Source organism: Girardinichthys multiradiatus, chromosome Y, assembly GCF_021462225.1.
Source record: "Girardinichthys multiradiatus isolate DD_20200921_A chromosome Y, DD_fGirMul_XY1, whole genome shotgun sequence".
NCBI lineage: Eukaryota > Metazoa > Chordata > Actinopteri > Cyprinodontiformes > Goodeidae > Girardinichthys > Girardinichthys multiradiatus.
This window is the reverse complement of record NC_061818.1, coordinates 39,400,830-39,422,534: the sequence shown is the minus strand read 5'-3', so window position 1 is coordinate 39,422,534 and position 21,705 is coordinate 39,400,830.

Below are 21,705 nucleotides of genomic sequence, written 5' to 3'. Positions count from 1 at the left end.
ACATTATGGGTGGCAAGTCTTTGTGATGTATCAAGAGCCACGGTATCCAGGGTAATGTCAGCATACCACCAAGAAGGACGAACCACATCCAACAGGATTAACTGTGGACGCAAGAGGAAGCTGTCTGAAAGGGATGTTCGGGTGCTAACCCGGATTGTATCCAAAAAACATAAAACCACGGCTGCCTAAATCACGGCAGAATTAAATGTGCACCTCAACTCTCCTGTTTCCACCAGAACTGTCCGTCGGGAGCTCCACAGGGTCAATATACACGGCCGGGCTGCTATAGCCAAACCTTTGGTCAGTCATGCCAATGCCAAACGTCGGTTTCAATGGTGCAAGAAGCGCTAATCTTGGGCTGTGGACAATGTGAAACATGTATTGTTCTCTGATGAGTCCACCTTTACTGTTTCCCCCACATCCAGGAGAGTTACGGTGTGGAGAAGCCCCAAAGAAGCGTACCACCCAGACTGTTGCATGCCCAGAGTGAAGCATGGGGGTGGATCAGTGATGGTTTGGGCTGCCATATCATGGCGTTCCCTTGGCCCAATACTTGTGCTAGATGGGCGCGTCACTGCCAAGGACTACCGAACCATTCTTGAGGACCATGTGCATCCAATGGTTCAAATATTGTATCCTGAAGGCGGTGCCGTGTATCAGGATGACAATGCACCAATACACACAGCAAGACTGGTGAAAGATTGGTTTGATGAACATGAAAGTGAAGTTGAACATCTCCCATGGCCTGCACAGTCACCAGATCTAAATATTATTGAGCCACTTTGGGGTGTTTTGGAGGAGCGAGTCAGGAAACGTTTTCCTCCACCAGTATCACGTAGTGACCTGGCCACTATCCTGCTAGAAGAATGGCTTAAAATCCCTCTGACCACTGTGCAGGACTTGTATATGTCATTCCCAAGACGAATTGATGCTGTATTGGCCGCAAAAGGAGGCCCTACACCATACTAATAAATTATTGTGGTCTAAAACCAGGTGTTTCAGTTTCATTGTCCAACCCCTGTAGAAAAACCATAAAAAAAGAAGTGGTTTGTTGTCTCCCATATAAGGTTGTAGAACTGCAAAATATGGAGGATATTAGAGCTATTTTCTCATATAAAGTATTCATACTGGACTCTATTGGAATTTTATGTCAGAACAACACAAAGTAGTACATAACTGTGAAAAGAAATGACACATGTTTCTCAAAATGTTTTATGAATAAAGATCTGAAAAGTGTGCAGTGCATTTGTATTCAGCCCCCCTGAGTCAATATTTTGTAAAACCATCTTTTGGGATTTGTCTCCCCCAGCTTTGCACATGTAGAGATGGAGGTTTTTACCAATTCTTCTTTGCGAAACCGCACAAATCCGTTATAATAGAATAAAAGCATCTTTGAACATCAGTCTTCAAGTCTGGCCACAGATTCTTAGTTGGATTTAGGTGTGGCCTTTGATTAGGCCATTCTATCACATTAATATGCTTTAATGTAAACCATTTCATTGTAGCTAAGGCTGTGTGTTTAGGGTTATTGTCCTGCTGAAAGGTAAACCTCAACACTAGTCTCTAGTCTTCTACAACAACAAGTTTTCTTCTAGGATTGACTTGCATTTATGTCCCTGCTGAAGTAAAGCATCCCCACAGCATGATGCTGCCACCACCATGTTCCATACTGGAGATGGTGTGTTCAGGGTGATGTGCAGTGTGTAGTTTTTCTCCACATTTGGCGTTTTCATGTAAAACGTTCAGTTTTGGTCTCATCTGAGCAGACCTCCTTCTTTCACATGTTTGCTGTATCTCCAACATGGTTTGTGGCAAACTGCCAACAGGATTTCCTGTGGCTTTATTCGCACAATGACGCATGGCTTTCTTCTTTTTTTTATTCTACCATGAAGGCCAGATTTCTGGAGTTGTGAGCTAATAGCTGCCATTTTAACAGAATCTGTAAGCTGAGCTGAGGACCTCTGCAGCGCATCTAGAGTCACCATGGTCCTCTTGGTTGCTTCCTTGATTAATGCTCTCTATGTCCAGCCTGTCAGTTTAGGTAGATGTCCATGGCTTGTTAAGTCTGCAGTTGGTCCATCTTCTCTCCATGTTCTCTTGATGGATTGAACAGAGCTCTGTGAAATGTTCAGAGCTTGGGATGTTGTTTTAGAACCTAACCATGCTTTAAACCTCTCCAGAACGTTCTCCATGACCTGTCTGCTGTGGTCCTTGCTCTGCATGATGCTGTTTGTACTCAAATATTCTCTTAGTGACCTCTGAGAACAGAACGGAACAGCCATTAAAAATTAAAATTAAAATTAAACCATGGATCACTTTCCTTCCACTTCCTAGTATTGTTCTACTTTGTGCTGGTCTGTCACATAAAACCCCAAATAAATACATTTAAGTTTATTGTTGTAAAGTAACAAAATGTGGGAAACATTTAAGAGGTATAAATAGTTTATCGATACACCAACGATCTTAAAGACAAAGAATAAAGATTTTTAGCTCTAAAAACAGCAGCGAATCAGAGGAAGACCGTTGTTTTTGTCCTGGGATGTTTGTGTTGTTTTTAATCACTGGAAAGGGTTACTTTAGAGGATGTAACAGGTTTGTCTGTGTGTACACCAGGCCTCCTGGGTGGAGTTTCTCCTGACCCTATCTGTGAGCAGGATCTCCCCCAGCGCCAGGGTCTGGTGCCAGGGAGTCCAGCCACCCTCATGGGACCTCCACGGAGATACACAGCAAGGAGAGATGTGAAAGGACTGTGTTGACACTTGAGCTGTTTGTGTCTGTAGAGGATTTCAAGAGTTTTTCAGTGCTTATATTTTCTCTCTGTGTGTCTCAGGCACGTATCTCCATCAGGTTGTCTGGCCGTTTCTCACAGTGGTGATTCTCCCTTTGATCCGACATGCCCTGACCTCAGTCTTGCTCTCCCACCATTGAACAGCATGAGCTTCCACAGACAAAACAACAGAAGAGTGTGGAAGTTTGTGTCTCATAAACATTGAGTAAAAGGCCCATAAATGGCTCAGAGTCAAACCAAAAGCAGCTTTCTGGCTTATCTGCTCTACTTTTGGATATGTGGTCTGTTTTCATTTGATAAAATAAAATATGTTAATTGGCAGCAGAACCTTTTTCCTGCTCCTCTGGTTTGTTCAGACTTTAAATGTCAAAGCACTAAAACGTCAGAAACCTTACCACAGTCCTTTAGGCCAGAAACCCCCCCGCAGATGAGAGGTTTCCGTTTCATATGTTAGCTAGAGTATAATTCATCAGTATGAGTGGCAGCAAAACATTCCCACAGTATGATTCTGCCACCACCATGCCTGACAAAGAGAATTTGTTCTTCTACAATTGGGCAGTAGATTCACACTGCAAGATTATTCAGGCCACCCCAGAGTTAAACTCTAAAGCTGTCACAAGTAATAAGACCTTGTTTTCTTTCTTTTTTTTTATGTTTCTTTGCATTCTTTTGTTTTTTTCTTTAAGTTACCTTATCCATGTGTTTCTCTTGTATCTACTAGTGTTCAGTAATTTCCATGCCTGCCTTCCTCAGCTGCCTTAGATCTTCAGTTTCTTCATCACTTACCCATCTCTTGTTTCGATTAATCACCCTCCGTATGCAAATAATCCCCAGCCTCCCCTAAGTCTTTGTCAGATCCTTTCTTATAATTTTTCTATTGCCTACCTGCTTATTTATTATAATTTTGTAAGTCAGTTTCTTTTTTATAATTTGTTCATACCATGAATTTGACTTTGTTCTGTTCTCATTTGGGTTACCACCACATACATCACAAAATAGTTCACTGTTGTTTGATATTGAATCAGTTTTCATATAAAAAAACTTCTTAACATTGTGGCAGAAAAAGTCAGTTTCTTGGTTCATCAGACCATCAACGTTTTCTCTAGAAGACATTTGGCTTGTCCATGTGGGCCGATGCAAATTTCAGTCACACTTAAAAATGTTAACCTTATAAAGAAAGGCTATGTTGGTCTTAACAGATTTAGGTGGTTGAAGGTATATTATACAATAACTCTCCATTACTATTGTCCAAATATCAGGTAAGCAGTTTGCAAGCCTGGCAGATGGCAAGTGTTTTAATTGCTTGTTAGGAAGAATGACAGTGGTCCTAAACATGTCTTAGAGGGATATCCCACACTAGCTGTAACAGTGTTTTTAGAACTGAGTTTGCAACAAAACATCTCTGATTGCACGCACTTTTAATTCTCCTGAAAATAAAATCAGTCTCATTCTCCAGGTGAGAGCAAAGTATTTTCTTAAGCCTGCTCTGGTTTGTGGGGCAGAGGGCACAGATGAGGGAGGTGAATGTGATCCTCCTTCTCCTCCTTGTTTCCTCAGCCAGAGTTACTGCCAAGATGTTCCATGAGGTCAGCAAGGAGGAGCTGTTACACAGCCAGGAGACAGCTGAGGGAAACTCCCGCTGCGTTGAACGTCAAAAACACCATTCTCACATAAAAACTGGCATTGTGTAACACGTCCTGTCAGTTATTCAGCTCTTTTCAGCACTTCGACATTCACTACAGAAAGAAAAACTGAAAATCTATATGGAATCAAAGAATCCCTTTTCCATTCCTTCCTTCATTAGACATGAATCATCTTTGGGAAAATTTTAAGGTTCCCTTCACACTACAGCAATAAAACTTATAGAGGGACTTTTAACCGTCAGAAAAGCTCTAGATGTTTTAAGCACACACAAAACCTCTGTAGGGAGATTGTAGTTGTTTATCATCGTGGTGGCAGCATATCCCAGTCCTGGGTGCATGCACGGTAGAGCAACCTGGTATTGGAGCATGGCACCCACACACCAGTGCACTGGTCATCATACTGGCCTCTTGCTAAGGCTTCGACCTCATAACTCCCACAAGGGTCCGGTAGCATTCCAGTTTTTGACAGTTACTGAAAACTGTCTCTGTACAGCAGCTGCTCTAGCTGCAACCAGAAGAATCTCATCAAGCAAATGCAATGAATAATAAATGCTTGTCCTGTTAATAAATACTGTGCAACAACTAGGCCCCTCGCAGATTGAGATCAGTATGCTCTGGGATCCTCGTTCGATAAGAACTCTTAGCTGGGAAAAAGTGCACCCAACTCAAAGTTGTGCATTGGCTCTGCAGTGACCTTTTAATGCTTCACTTTACACGCAAAATCTTAGGCCGCAGGAAAAAAGCAAGTAGGAGGGGGAAGAAATGTAAGCAGCGTGTTAAAGGATTCATAAAATGATCACGGTCTCAGACATAGAAAACATGTGGGAAAACGCACAGGTATTAGACGTGTTTCCTTCTGACTGCAGTCTGAGAGGTATTCACACAGAGGACGAATGGATGGCAGGGTAGGTGGTGTGCAGCACTCTGTCCTGAAAACTCCTTCATCTGCATCCTGTCATGCTGCTGATAAAAGGATGAAAATACTGACATGTTTCCTCATCAACAGCAAGATGGCAACTGATGGAAGAGGTGCTGAAACCCTCCATATAAATTGGGAAGTTCTGTTGATTGTGAGAAAACATTACTGTGCATTCTGGTAGGACTCCAAAGTTTAATTTGTACTAAAGGTACAGGAGCACTATGCTTGCCTTCCCACTGAAATGAGGGTTCTTAAATTTGCTGATCTTGCCACATTCCAGTGGTTTTGGAGGTTGTTAAGACCAGAGGGTGGTCCTAGTCCAGGTTGAAGGGAGCCACATGAATTCTATTCTCCACATGGATTATTTTTGTTTCAAAGTACCTTTCTTCATGTACACATACAGCGAAGTAGGCTGTACAAAATGTGAAACATGTAAAGACTGTTTTCCTTTAATTACGTTGTTATTAGGACAAAATTAATCCTGTTTTTTTTTTTTTTTGTGTAGCCGTTCTATAAGAAACAGCTCACACACATTGCCTGTGTGACCAACTGAGCTGGTGTCACACAGCAGGTCCAAAGGAGGGTGGCGTCTCAGATAGCAGTGGTTGAGGGACAGGCTGAGGATCTTGCAGATCTGATAAAGGCCCAAAAAGAGCCCTTTCCTTCCTGAGTGGTGGACTGTTTGTGTTAGAGCAATGTGCCTCTCTACTACTGGGTGTGGGAACCTGCTCCTCCCAGCGTTCCTGGTTTCCTCTCGCTAAAAGACCCACCACCAACCAGGCTGTGTGGTGTCACTCAGGTCTGGGATTATTTGATTTCAACTGAGTTTAGTCTGCAGAGACATAGATGAGTTTTGCAAGCTATACGCATTCAGATTGTGTGATGACAGTTCACATTGCTTTTTAAAATTCTGTGCAGAGATCTGATGCAAATTGGTTCATTGCAAAGACCTTTATAAGTCTTAAGAATAACTTTATTTACTTTTATTTACATTTTATTTTTACTAACAGGTTTTAATAATTCTGTCAATCTAATCAGCAAACTGACTGCTATACAACAACAGGGCAAATGTGTGGAAATTATTGTCTTATTGTGTTAGAAATGGTTACCTGCTAATAAACACTGCAGCCACCATTAATTTGCATTAATATTACCTCACATGCAGGAAACTGCTGCTGAAAGAACAGTTTTTTAGATCAAGAACTGCAATCTGAGAGGTGAGCTGCAAAAAAGAAAGGTACAGGAAGCTGTAGAAACCTCTACTTAGGATTGTTGCCACCAGTGCAGAGCTAGCACTGTTCCTCTTTTTGATAACTGGACTTTCTCATCAAACCATCATCTATCCATTTTTATACCCCACTTATTTATCTTCGCAGTGTCACAGAGGCCTGGTGCGGATATTTCTGTTGGATGGCGAGAGGCAGGGTACAACTTGGACAAGTTGTCAGTCATAGAGACTCACACTCAGGAGTGGAAAATGACCTTTTCTCTTCCACTGACCTTTCTGGATTACTTTGATGATTTATCACAAATAAACGTGAACACCAATAAAGTAATTGTTAATAAAATCTATTTTAGATTCAACATCTTTGAAGAGGAATAAATACCCGAATAGCAGCGTCCTTGTCGGGGTGTGGGAGTTTCTATGTTGTGCTGTTCTTTTTTTCCTGCTTCTTACTGTGCTTGGCTCCTAGATGGCGCTGGTGTCCACAGGCGAGAGGCATCAGGTGTATCTCATCTGTTAATGAACATCTGGGGATATTTAAGCAGGGAGCTGCCAGTACTTCTTTGCTCGGGTGTTAGCCATGTGGTACACCTCAAGCTCACGTACTATGTTAATGTAACAGTTTTCTAAAGATTAAGCCTTTTGATTAATTTCTGGTATTCTCCGTCCCAGGTCAACGGATTCCTCTGGATCTTTCCAGACCACAGAGCTCATGACCTCTGGCTACCAAACGAGACCCAGTCAACGTACCTAGAGTCTACGCCACAGTTACCCTCTCGGACCCACTTCTAGCTGGCAGCTACCTGGCTCCGCTTTCTATGCGGCTCCTCGCGGACGAACCCTGTCCACCCTCAGCCATGCCCCACCTAGTGACCAGCCACAACTTTGGATTATCTCCAGCCACAGTCAAGGACTTACCTTCCAAAACATCTCCGCAGCACTTCCCAGGCCCCGCATCCCTCTACCGCAGCCTTATTTCGTCACTCACTTGTTCCTTTTCTCTCCTGCAGTTATCATCACCACATTCCCCTCTTCACTATTTTTTCCCCCTGTAAATAAACCTTTCAAAGAAACTCAGCTATTCTCCATAGTGTACTTTCTGCATGTGGGTCAAGTACGTTCGCCAAACGATGACCGTTCTGCTAAAACAAGAGCAAGGAAACGTGACCAAAAAACTGTTTTAGTTCTATAATGTTTTTTATACTACGTGAAATGTTAACATGCAACTGCTGAAACTTGAAAAACACTAAAATATGAGATGTGATTTTTTATTAATCTGCACCAATCTGAACCTGACTGTAACAAAAAATCTAAACTTGGGAAAGTGGACCATTTTGAAGTTTTATCTTTGGGTGGGTTCTGGTTTGGTGCAAAACTATGTCTGAGATCAGCACCATGAAAACTGTTAAAACATACATATTCTGTCTTACAATACAGCTACAGTATCTGTAAGCTAGAAGTTGAATAAGATAGTGACAGAGAACCACTCTCCCTCCTTTCCCGAATCTATTATCCCAGTGAATCTCATGGATTGATCACCAAACTCGCTCGTATTCATGTCACGGAGGAAGCCACAGTTCACACCCAGCTTAAATCAGTAAGGGGCTGTTAAACTGATGCCTCACCATTGTGTTGTTGAAATCATTCCCACAGCCTGTGTGCTCTTTGCCTGGCAGCGCTCAGAGAAATGTCCACAGCTGATAAAAAAACCCCCAGACCTTATAAAAAAAAAACACTTCTCCTCTGCTGGTGTTCCCACTGACTGTTTACACTCACTGAGGAGGATGAGGAGGAGGAAGGTGGTGGTGGTGTTAGTCAGGCCTGATTTATTGTTGATCAGGATTCAGGGTGGTCCGGCTTGCATGTGGCAGAAGAAAACTAACTGGTTTCTCACCAAAGATGCTGCATCAATTGAAAGTTTATGATCCTGTCACTGGGCTTTTCACAGTTTTCCAGTTTCTCACAGTTTTATTACACTTCACAGCCCACAGTGACCTTGGGTGGTGTGGATTGTAGTTTCATTCACTTAGTGATGGAAGAACCAGGGAATTCATATTTAAGTGTGGCTTTCTTGGTTGTGAAACAATGAAGCAGATCTTTACCCTCGCAGAGTTTCTGAGGTCGGAGTGTCAGATCGTCTAATTCACATGTTTTGTTCTGTGGATGTGGAGAAGACTGGGGACAGTGTCCTCCAAAGCAGGTTGTGGGGGGATGTGAAGTTGCTGTGGTCTTTCTTTGGTTTGAGGACCAGACTTTCAATCCTTATAGGAGGCTAAAAATGATCAGCCAACCATGAACCGGCAGAAAGTCCGACAGCATTACATTTCCTCCAGAATGGTCCATGTTTCTCTGCTTTGAACTTATGGAAAAATAACTAAACCGTGTTGAAAACTGCAAAAGAATAGGAGATCAGTCACTAAGGGTTTTTCTGTCTGATTCATGTTTTTCAGCCAACCATCAAACCATTGCTACAGCTCAGCTATGGGAAACATTCAAAAATATTAAAAGTATAACCATGTTTTCCAAGAAAACCACCTAGTTGATAATCTACACTTGGACCTGAGCTGATTCTAGGGATTCATTAGTTCAGATGTGCTGCAGCTCTTTGGAAATGTTTTTTGCATGTTTAGGTTTCATGTGAGATGGTGGATAATGGCTGAAGGGTGGAGGGGAAAACTTCATGTGAGCTGCTCAGATGAAAAGGATAGGAAGAAGTTCCTTCCCATGACATCACTCTGTCAAATGACCTCCGACTGACACACGTTTTTATTTCCTTCATGGCTTATTCAAATAATGCTCTTTATTTACTAATCAGGCAAAGTTTCTTATAAATCACTGAAACAACAGAAACCTATATTTAATCTTTAGCAAGGATTCACTAAGACACTTGCAAAGTTTCAAAGCCAGTTGTTACACAATTATTTTCATTATGTAGTTCTTATGAACTTTAGTACTACAGGTGCGGAATTAAACTAAACGATATTTCTTTCTGCACAATTTGTCTTGTCTTTTAAATGTTTCTTCCAAATGATTAAAGTTTCTAGAAATGTCTTCCAACCCTCCATGGACAGCTTCTCAGGGTCTTGCTCTTGTCTTATTTTTCTGCAGCTGCTGTTTCGAAGTAATTTCTTCAACAGAAAGATCTTATATTCATTGAAGTAAAAGAAAAAAGGCCTCTCTGTCCTGACAGAAAGACCCTGAAATGAGCACACCAGACCAGTAGGTGGAGTTAAGCGTTGTCACATTATTAAAATGTACTCGTACTCGTCGTCTTCCGCTTATCCGGGACCGGGTCGCGGGGGCAGCAGACTCAGCAGACTCATCAGAGATGCCCAGACGTCCCTCTCCCCAGACACCTCCTCCAGCTCCTCCGGGGGGAGCCCAAGGCGTTCCCAGGCCAGCCAAGAGACATAGTCCCTCCAGCGTGTCCTGGGCCGTACCCTGGGCCTCCTCCCGGTGGGACGTGCCTGGAACACCTCCCGAGGAAGGCGTCCAGGAGGCATCCGGTAAAGATGCCCGAGCCACCTCAACTGGCTGCTCTCGATGTGGAGGAGCAGCGGCTCTACTCCGAGCTCCTCCCGGATGGCCGATCTCCTCATCCTATCTCTAAGGGAGTGCCCGGCCACCCTACGGAGGAAGCTCATTTCAGCCGCTTGTATCCGGGATCTCGTTCTTTCGGTCATGACCCAAAGTTCATGGCCATAGGTGAGGGTAGGAACGTAGACCGACCGGTAAATCGAGAGCTTCGCTTTTCGGCTCAGCTCTCTCTTCACCACAACGGACCGGCACAGCGCCCCCATTACTGCGGCAGCCGCACTGATCCGTCTGTCGATCTCCCGCTCCATTTTTCCCTCACTTGTGAACAAGACCCCGAGATACTTAAACTCCTCCACTTGAGGCAGGAACTCTCCCCCAACCTGAATAGGACAAGCCACCCTTTTCCGGTCGAGTACCATGGCCTCGGACTTGGAGGAGCTGATCTTCATCCCAGCCGCTTCACACTCGGCTGCGAACCGCCCCAGCGCATGCTGTAGGTCTTGGCTAGAGGGGGCCAGCAGGACCACGTCATCCGCAAAAAGAAGAGACAAAATCCACTGGTCCCCAAACCAGACCTCACAAAACACATGTGAACCGGTTGGGCAAACTTCCATGAACCCTCGAGCACCCTGTAGAGGGTATAGAGCTGGTCCAGTGTTCCACGGCCGGGACGAAAACCACACTGTTCCTCCTGAGGCAGAGGTTCGACTATCAGCTGGACTCTCCTCTCCAATACCCTGGCGTAGGCCTTAGCTGGGAGGCTGAGGAGTGTGATCCCCCTGTAGCTGGAACTCACCCTCCGGTCACCCTTCTTATGAAGGGGGACCACCACCCCAGTCTGCCAGTCCAGAAGCACTGTCCCCACGCAATGTTGAAGAGGCGTGTCAACAATGACATCCCCACAACATCCAGAGATTTGAGGTACTCAGGGCGGATCTCATCCACCCCCGAAGCCTTGCCACCAGCTTTTTAACCACCTCGGTGACTTCAGCCTGGGTGATGAAAGAGTCCAACCCCGAGTCCCCAGCCTCTGTTTCCACCACGGAATGCGTGATTAAAATGTCTAACGCAATATTTTTGGCTTTGACGTCATTGCATAAGTGAACTTGATGCAGGACTTGTTTGACCTGTTAATCTATTACACAACACATAAAACTGTGGTGGATCAAAAACACAACAGGACTTGATGCTCAATAAAGTTTACCTCATTTCTTCTTGTTTAGATCCACATAAAACACGATAGATAGTCCAACATACATAGTTGGATTTTTCTGGTTCCAGCTAGAAAAACCTCAGCTTTAGTGGTTAAAAACTATAAGATTTACTGAACAAACTTAGTAAATCAGTTGCCTTCAGCTGATTTATGGTTCATTAATTAAATCCAACAATGAGTGTGCTTAGAAATTACATCTTCAAGGTCTTACTTAGCTTCTGAAGGGTGTCAGTAAATGCCTCACACCAAAAACTACCAACCAAACCAAACCAGCGTTTGTGTATGGACCATTCAACTCATTAATGAACCTCAATAGTCCTTTTAATGACTGCAGTTAGATTGTTTTCAACATCAGCATCTCATCACAGTGGTTCATCTTTCTCACCATCACCATCCCTCCAATTAGCATGATAAACAGAAACTGTTTGTAGAGTTAAAAATGTCAAGTTAGAGACTGGATCATTAGTCCGAGACCAAAAAAAACCAAAACATTTAAAACAGTAAAAGATGAAGAGGAAAAAAGAAAAGTCAAAGAATGTGTTTTAATATTTTCCTCTGAAACATATGGATGTAATAAATTTGTTGCATTAAGATGCTGAAAGCAGGGTGTCAACTTTCCTTTTGTTCTGAGGCTTTTGTTTCCCCTCGGGGAGATGATCAAGCTCTGCAGCTCACCACAAGCTTAAAATCCACAAATATGATTCAGATGTGGTTTAGTATTCTGCCAGGAAACAGAGCACCCATCTGCAAGTCAGAAATGAGAAATACTGCTCAGCACAGTCCTGCTTTAAGGGAGAACGATCCAGAAGGGAAAGCTTGGCTTCAGATAGAAGAGCATAAGAATCTCTCCTGCTAAAAATGATAAACATACATACATTGAAGCAGTTTTTGGGGGGTTACACATGTAACTGATATCTCTCAGAATTCATCTCTAGATGAACAAATATCTGTTTTTATAACACTACTCCTGTCCTGTCATAGAGGCTGTGACCTTTAGAGACAGTTTCATCTGTAATCTGATGGACAGCAGCTCATTTATTGCTGTTGAAGGTGAGGTCTTCAAAGTAGGTTTGCAAAATGTGTTTTACTGTATTCCAATGTATCACCGCCTGCTCAGCCTGCTCTGTTCTTTCTGAATTTAAAGACTTTCCAAAAGAGAGAATCTGTTGGTGATTTTATTTTGCTTGTTAAAAACTGCCTACAATGCAGCTGCAGAGTTTGGGTCCATCAGAGCATCTTATAACTCACAATCCACTCATTTTAAAAATCAACCATTTACAACCATTTCACGTGAGCGACCACAGATTCATATTCTTCAAGGTCAGATCTAATGTTGATCCCATTAACTAAAGTCATAAACACGGATCATTAAGCAGCTGATGGTTTTTCTGCTTTACTGACAGAAACTTAGTTTAGGGGAATGATTCTGACTCCTTCATTTGATCGTTTAATCTGTAGATCCTGATTATCAGGAAAGGACCAGTCCTCAATGGATAAATATTAAAATTTGTAGCTTCAGAAGAAGGCAAGGCAAGTTTATTTGTAGAGCACATTTCAGCAACAACACAATTCAAAGTTCTTTACATGATACAAAAGAATACATTGCAGTGGCAGGATTAACGAAAGTAAAGTAAAGTTGGACCACAGGCTGAAATTAATGAATGCACTCAATGCTTTTAGGTCTTAACATAAAATCAAACGTTTCTTCCTGGGGAGGAGGCAAATACCTTAGAACTGTTCTGACCCATTGTGCGTCTATAATGTGGGAATTTTCCTTTAACTGGTCCACATCTGGACCAAGAATCAGAGACTTCCTGGTGTTCTCTACCTTCCTACCTACCTTTTTATAGACCTTCAGCAGCCTTTTACTCTGTTGATCCACACTATAAGCTAACAGACTGCATGGTCTGGATCTCTGGAACTGATCAGGAGAGGTTTAGATCTTACCTTTCAAAGAGAAGCTTCAGTGTTGGTTTAAGCCACATCATGTCAGAGTCTAGTGATCTAATATATGGAGTACCTCAAGGTTCTGTTTTGGGCCCACTTCTCTTTTTGCTATATATTCACCCCCTTAGACAGATGATTAGCTAATTTCATAATATCTCCCTTTATACAGATGACATTTAGCTGCACAACACCTTGTAAAACTTTGAGTTTGTAAACCGCTTAATTAACCCCAGTGCCTCTCATTCATTAAAATATTGTTAAAGAAAATTAACTCCTTTAAGTGTACTTTGAGAGGATGGAGTGCCTGAATATCGCTTGGTTCACCATGGTTCCTCTGATCAGGCAACAGATTGGACATTTTCACTGTGTCGTTAAGCCAAATTTAAGGAATTTAGGGGTTATTTTGGACCAATCAGTATCTTTAGGTTACTTAGAGCTTGTCACTCAACAGCTTGTGCAAAACAGTTTTTTTTCATTTGAGAAATATTTTAAAAATAAATAAAAAAAATATATTGTGTTGTAATGTTTAAGCTCTTTGTGAAGCACTTTTTTGTGAATGCTTCTTTCATGGGTTCGATTGTATTGCTTCCTTCTGGATTTACAAAATGCAGTTATGGTCACCAGGAAAACTCTTTGAGAAGCTGTGTTTTAGTTGCGTTCTAACATTTTAACTTCACAGCTTTCATCAAGTGTGTCAGATTTCTCCATTATGACTTGCTGCCTTAACTAACCTGTACTGATGTCACAATAAATAGAGCAAACACAGAGATCTCCATGCATGGTGGCTCCACAATGAGTCAGCAGCACATTTCCTGACCAAGAATGACTGTCCTTAGTGCGCCAAATGGGACAGAGTTCACTTATTGAGACATTCACCACCTGATGCAATAAGACTTGAACATTGAAGAAATAACAAACAGCAGAAACTGGATGATTATATGCAGTTATGTATTGGAATATGTCCATAGGGTTCTGAAATGTGATCTATATGCATGTGCCTGAGTAAAAGGGGTCTAATGAAACCTCTGAACTCAAAATGGGAAATCCAAATTGAAGAGAGATGATCATGGACTTCCTGAGGTCACAACTTGAGCACACACCCCTCAGCTTCAATAATCATGCAGCCGAAACAGTGAATAACATTAAATTTCTCAAAGTGCAGACATCCGATGACCTCACCTGGTCAAGAAACACCACTGGGTTCGAGAAAAGCCTGAACTTACCGGGCAAACAAACATCACGCCCTACCATCATCCTCACAACATTCTACAGAGCTGTGGATCAGATGTGCTGCATATCAGCATGGTACCACACCTGCAATGACTGGTTGTTTCCACTATGGGCTCCAGAACGTTTTATTCCTAGGCTTCTATCTACCGGGCTTGTGAACCAGGCTGTCTATGTATATTACAGTATGTCGCCTGACTCTGAGCCGGTCCTCCTCCTGCAGGAGCCATCTGGGACCACAGACCTCTGCCCACTACAACAAAAAGACCAGCAAGCAACTAAAACAGTGAAATCGGTCTAATACAGCATTATCTCCGAGTGTTCATAGGGATTATGGTTGAAAAGCCACGGGCTGCCACTCTAAGGTGTTTGGAAATGTTAAGTTAGAGTGGATTTTAGCTTAACCTCAGTGATCTCAACTCCAAGAGACAGAAGAAAAAGGCAGAGGTCTGATAAGGATTACAAACTGCGTTCTAAAGACATCATTTGTGGCAGTTTAAGCACTATTAAGCTGTGAAAATGAACTAAAATCACTTCTAATTCAGGAGCAGGAATAATCTTTAAAAATGTGTCCCATAGGAATCTCGACCACACAAAAACAGCAGCAACGCTTGCGCTCCTTTCAAACTTAAAACCAGGGAAGGAGCGACAATCAGAGCTCACGCTGCATTAACTGACATGTAATAACATAAACTGTGTACAAATATTTTAACTTTACCAGAACAAATCTTACCTCTCTCTTTATATATTTGAGGAGATGCTGCAGCTGAAGTCCAGACTTCCATTATTTAAATATTTCCACTTAATCTGTACGATGTTATAAATATACTTGAATGCAGACTATGTAAAACACAGCATGGCAGGCCAGCTTTAAATGTTGCGAACCACTGTGGAGTAATTTTAAGATGACAGAGAATCTGAACTGCACAGAAGCGAAAAGTGGAAAATGACTGAAATAAAATGCTGAAGAGATTCAACCAATGAGAAATGTTTAGCACCTTCTCATTACAAAGCTTCACGTTTAGTTCAGGGTCCATTCAGGACGAAGTGAAAAACTCCACTAGGCTGGGTTCTGAAAAGGTTCCTGCACTTGAAATCAACATTATGTCAGACAAAATGGCCCTAAGGAGCCGCAGGATCAGAGCTCTGAACATAGTCAGACTCCTCACACCATCTGCATGAACTTTATGAACTGCTACCATCAGGTTAACAGAGCTACAGAACCACCAGACACCTAAACAGCTTTCTGCCTCATACTAAACAAATATTAAGAGTTTGCACGTATTCACTCGAAATTAATGATCCTTTATGGCTTGTTTTTATCAGTTTGCTTTTTATATGATGTATTTGTTAAAGATCCTTGAGATCCCTTGTCCAGTTTGGTTGAAGCCTTCTTAGAATAAAAAACAAAATGGATTTGTGACACAGTACTCCTGTTGATATGGGATTCAGTGTGAAAAAGGGAGGAAACAGTCGGGAAGAGCTTTGTCTTTATTATGTAGTAAAATGAGGGTTGGACCAGCCCTCAGAACCTCTGGGACTTTGAACAACCAACACAGCAGCCACTCCAGAAACCTCTGGCAACACATGAAAGGATCGTAAAAAGTGCAAGTTCTGCAGAACCTCTCACACCAGTGTTATGTGATCTGCAGATGTTTGGTGTTTTTAGCATTTAGGTGCACGTTGAGTTTCTGGAAAGTTTTAAACATCCCAGAACAAAGATTCACTCAAGTTTTTGACTTTTGTCTCTCTTGCCCCCAGTGACTGAAGCTGCTCCTTCTAAATGAACCAAAAAACCGCTGGTTCACCTCTAAATGTGCGTCTCATTACAGGGTTTGCAGCAGAGGTTTTCTCTCCCTGTCTTGGACCAATAGACTCTTCAGTTCATAAAATCTCTGCTTCAATCCAAACAAACCAAAGGATCACAGGGCAAACACACCTCTCCCTGCAGGAAGGAGCTGACCCACTGCGTGAGACTGAGAAGAGTTTCAAAGACGTGGTTTGGCTCATTTCTATGGCCTCCTCTGATTCTGGACTTCCTCTCACTGGGTGGGGTCGTGTCAAATCAAGGCCTAGCTGAGGGAAGCAGAGCTGCTTTAAGACAACTTATGCTTGAGAGTCTGATGTCGGCTTTTGATGCATCCCAATTTAACAAAGTCACTTTAACATTAATAATGACATAATTCATTTATTTAGAAAACGTATTTAATGGAATAAGGTCGAAAAAGGATTTTAAAAAATAACGTTTAAAGTCCTGGTTCAGGTACTGTGATAAGACCGCCTTGATGGAAATTTACAATCAAATTTAATAAATAATTAGATCATATCAAAAACTATAATAGTTTTTATTAAAAGGAGTTGATCACGAATCATTTGTAATAAAACAAGTAAAACATCCTCTATTGTTATGATCCTTGTTTGGGTTTTTAGGGTTCTTCTGTGTCTCTGTTTTCATCATTTCCCTGTTGTTTATGTTCTCTAAGGTGTTGCCGTATTTGTCCATTCTAGCAGTTAGAAAAACAGACTGGGGGCTAGAATAGAACCGCAAAATGGAGAGACAGCGAGACGTTAAAAAACAGAGATACAATTTTATTCAAGCCTAACTGAAAGGCCCATAGGAACCGTCTGGATGTGGGACGTAGTTTGTATTGTAAAATTCATATACAACCCTTCAAACAGAGGACTTTAAAATGCTATCGAGACGACTGTGGCTCAGTAGGATGAGTAGTTGTCTTGCAATCAGAAGGTTGTGGGTTCGATTTCAGCTTCCTCCTGCTATATGTCGATGTGCCCCTGGGCAAGACACTTAACCTCAAGTTGCCTACCAATCTGTGTATCGGTGTATGAATGTGTTAGTGAGTATGAATGTGGCTCTAGTGTAAAGTGCTTTGAGCGGTCTGTATGACTGGAAAAGCGCTATATAAGTTCAGTCCATTTACCATTTAAAGAGCATCTGCCCCTGCTGCAGTCTGATACCCTGGATCACATCAAGTCTTCTTCCTGTGGAGGTGAGAGGAGAGGTGCTGACATATATGATTAAAAGTTTTTCCGTCATGATAAAGTTCTGAATAAACTCGGTCTCTGTAAAGTTAACATCCCTGCCCCACCATTGCTGGCTGTGTCTCTGCATCCAGACAGTTTGTTGTGCTAAATTGGCATTCAGATCTCCCTAAACGGAGAGTTTTACTCTCCTTTTATTCACATGTTTCCCACACGACACCCGCTGACAATAAATGGCTTCTGTTGTGCACCTAATCCATAACATCTAACATTTTCAAAGTAATGTGAACAACCACACAAAAAAATCATATTTCTGAAACCGGATTTGAGCATTAAGGCCTGCAGTATGAACATAGCCGAAGCCTCCCTGTTTACCTTCTGCCACAGCTGCTCCACATCTCCTCTGATTCTTCTTTTTTTTTTTTTATGGCGGTTTGCTGTTTGCAAACCAGATTGGAGAATGGACCAGACGTTAAACTATTATAATCTTCCCACAATACCTGTTCTTCATAGAAAACTAAAAATACTGTTAAAAACTACATCCCCAGATGATCTCTGAAACAAGTCCCTAATGTCTAATTTATTTTTATTCCTACTTAAATCTCTAAGTAATACATCTCTTTCCTGAACATATTTATTACATTCTAAAAAAATATGTTGCACTGTTTCTAATTTTTCACAATAATTACAAGAACCTGTATTGTGTTTATTAATTATTTTAAGAGTACTATTTAATCCTGTATGTCCAAACCTTATTCTAGATATAATATCTTCTTCTTTTTTACGTCTATTACATTTCCTAAATTCCCCAACTTTTTTTTGGATGCTATAATAAAAGCATTGCCTCCTCTATCCCACTGTTCTTGCCATTTCTTCTTGATGTACATTTTTACTCATTTTAATATTTAAATCAACCATATTCTTTTTTGCTGCACTCTTAGCAAAACTATCAGCCAACTCATTTCCTACCACACCAATGTGGGCAGGAATTCAAACTAGTTTAACATGAGAACCATAATTTTTAATCCTAAAAATTGAGTTAATTATATCCAATATAATATCTTGCCTTGAATTTGAATTTAACTCTGGAATACTTATTAATGCACTACTTGAATCTGAACAAATTAAAACCTCCCTCTGTTTTGTTTCCTCAATCCATTCTAAAGCCATTAAAATAGCCATTAATTCACCTGTATACACTGTCAATTTATGTGTTATTCTTTTATTTCTCATAATATTTAAATCTGGAATTACAAATGCTATACCTCCTTTATCATTTAACATTTTAGAAGCATCTGTATATATACTGAATATTCTTTTTCTATATAACTTTCCCTCCTCTGATTAATCCATCTGCCTTGATTTTCAATGTGATAGAACAAGGTCAAATCGAGCATAAAAATGAATTAGAAGAAAAATGATGCGTAGTTCTTAATGATTCTTACAAATAAAAATATGACCAGTGTGGCATGTATTCAGCCCCCAGGAAACCGGTACCCCTAAAAACACTCCAGTGTAATTTATGGCTTCCAAAGGTCCTCTGGTTTGTAACAGGAGTCCAGCAGTGTGTAATTTAATCTGAGGATACATCTAGTCTTTCTGTGAAGACCTCAGAGGTTTGTTAGAGAATATTAGAGCACAAACTGCATCATGGAGTCCAAGGAACACAGCAGATACGTCAGGGAGAAGGTTGTGGAAAGATTTAAAGCAGGGTTAAGTTATTAACAATATCTGAAACTGTGAACATCGCTGAGTTCAATTCATCATCTGACCATGGAGAGGATGGACCAACTGCAGATCAACACATGGATGTCCACTTAGACTGACAGGCTGGGCAAGAGAGAAATTATCAGAGAAGCAGCCAAGAGGTCCCTGGTAACTCTGGAGGAGCTGCAGCGATCCACAGTTTAGGTAGGAAAATTAGTTAGTTGTGCTCTCCATTAGTCTGGCCTTTATAAAAGAGTGACAAGAAAATGCAACGTTGGATGAAATCCATTAGAGGTTTTGTTAAGAGTTTTTACAACAAACCATGTGGGACACACAGCAAACATGTGGAAGAAGGTGGCTATTTGGAGACACCTCAACATGCCCAGAGAACAAATTCTTCATGACGGTCATTTTTCATAATTATCTCATTTGAACTTGTAGTTGGTAAGAATGGTATCTATAGTCTCAGTTGGGCTCTGAGTCAACGTCTGTGGCCCTCCAGTTAAATAAAAACTAACCAGTCGATGGGAAATATATTTCATTTCTGCGTTCTAACTTCAGTAATCAGAGTGCCACCTTTACAGAGAATATTCGCTTCTGCATGACCTCCAAAGGTCTAATTTGATGATTGCCTGTGAAGTAAAATCTTACATGATGGTGAACGTCTCTGCACCATCAGAGCAGTGTTGCTAATAGACGCTCAATGCAGGTAAAACACTCTCTTTCAGTCAGATCACACCTCGCTCTCTGTTATTTACCATCTACCTTCAGACATGTCAGCTGTTCAGCTTTTGGACATTCATTCCTGACAGTCTCTCTGAAGTCCAGCTCAGGTTGAAAAGAGCCGCTAAACACAACATGATGCAGAACTTCTCCAAAACAGGCACTGTGTATTTTAAGGTCCTACAGACTTTTATGCACTGATTCTTAAGTTGCTTTGATTTTTTTTGCTGTTTTTATCAAACAATTATATTTCAGGTTTTTGTTTTTAGATGGTTTCTCTAGACAGCCAGCCAGCTCTGGGCTGTGATCCACTAAGCTTTCCTTTACCTAAAACTATTGGTACAAAACCAGATTTTGGGCATTCGTTGTAGATCAGATCAGCTCAGAAATCTGTACCAAATACCTTTAACAATCAGACCACCTCTGAAAACCACTGGCTTGTCTGGGTTCCTTGTTCTACACAAAGCTGCAACATCACTCCAGCCCTGCCAGCTGGTCAGAGACCAGTCGGATCAGGTCTGTTTAAGCCTCTTTATCTTCAGGCTGCACAGCTGCTAAGCTGGAGAGAAGTGGATGGATCGAGAAGACTGCAAGAGCTCAGCTCATTATGTCTAATTTGGGGGGAATTTCAGCAGTGTGCATTCGGTTGTGTTGAAGGGTAGAGATTCAGACGGATGTTTACTGTTGCTGTGGTGAAGAAAGGTTCCGTGTAAAATGATATTCAGTGCAACCCTAAAATGTCATGAAACCTTCCAACTTCTTTTATTCCACCCATCAAACAATTTTTAGCGCATAAATGTTCTGTTAGGGCCTTCACAATCATGGGGAAGAATACTGACATGACATTATGCAGCAGACAATCACTGACACCCTCCACCAGAAGGTCATTGTTGAAGAAGCTGGGTGTTCAGAATGCTGAATCCAAGCATATTAATGGAAGGTTTAGTGGGAAAAAAAGTATGGTAGAAAAGGGGCACAGGGATAACGGAAGCCTGGAGAGAATCACCTAGCAAAGCCCAGGCAAGAGTTTGGGGACGATTCAGAAGGTGTGGACTGCAGCTGGAGTCAGAATTCAAAGACGACCAGGACATATCCAGAACATGGAGAACATGGACCACAGCTGTCACAGTCCTTGTTTAAAGAAGCTCCTGAACTACAAACGCACAGAAGAATCTTAAAGAAGCTCAAGGTCCCAGAGTCTGGAGGACGAGTGGAGAAGGACAGAACCAAGGTGTTTGGGGTCCATTGTGAAGTTTCCACAGTCGGCGATTATTGGTGATTATAAGAAGTCAAGTCATCTCCTGCTGTTGGCCATCTAGGTTTTATCAAGACCACAGTCAACGCAGTTAACGCAGCAACGCAAGCAACACAGTCAACGCAGTTAACGCAGCAACGCAAGCAACACAGTCAACGCAGTTAACGCAGCAACGCAAGCAACACAGTCAACGCAGTTAACGCAGCAACGCAAGCAACACAGTCAACGCAGTTAACGCAGCAACGCAAGCAACACAGTCAACGCAGTCAACACAGTCAACGCAGGCAACACAGTCAACGCAGGCAACACAGTCATTTCAGAGCACTTCATGCTGAGAAGCTTTATGGAGATGCTGATTTCATTTTCCAGCAGGACCAGCACACAGTGACAGCAGTACCAATACCTGCTTTAATTGCCATGGTAACACCATGGAAACTGGCTTGACCCAAACCATATGGAGAATCTATGGACTTTTTTTTCACTGGTTTCTGTGAAACTGGTTTTTAGATTTTCAGAAATTG